Source organism: Theropithecus gelada, chromosome 19 (assembly GCF_003255815.1).
Source record: "Theropithecus gelada isolate Dixy chromosome 19, Tgel_1.0, whole genome shotgun sequence".
Lineage (NCBI taxonomy): Eukaryota > Metazoa > Chordata > Mammalia > Primates > Cercopithecidae > Theropithecus > Theropithecus gelada.
This window is the reverse complement of record NC_037687.1, coordinates 40,526,029-40,526,494: the sequence shown is the minus strand read 5'-3', so window position 1 is coordinate 40,526,494 and position 466 is coordinate 40,526,029.

Sequence of the window (466 nt, the reverse complement as noted above, 5' to 3'; positions counted from 1 at the left end):
GCCTGGGCCACAGAGCGAGACTCCCTCTCAAAAAAGAAAAAAAAAAAAACAACTTATTTATGACACAGAGACTTTTGTTCACATGTTTTCCTGCTGACCCTCTCCCCACTATTACCCTGTTGTCCTGCTACATCCCCATCTCCAAGATGACAAAGATAATGATCAAAAAATACTGAGGGAGGCCGGGCGCGGTGGCTCAAGCCTGTAATCCCAGCACTTTGGGAGGCCGAGACGGGCGGATCACAAGGTCAGGAGATCGAGACCATCCTGGCTAACACGGTGAAACCCCGTCTCTACTAAAAAATACAAAAAACTAGCCGGGCGCAGTGGCGGGCGCCTGTAGTCCCAGCTACTCGGAGGCTGAGGCAGGAGAATGGCGTGAACCCGGGAGGCGGAGCTTGCAGTGAGCTGAGATCCGGCCACTGCACTCCAGCCTGGGCGGCAGAGCGAGACTCCCTCTCAAAAA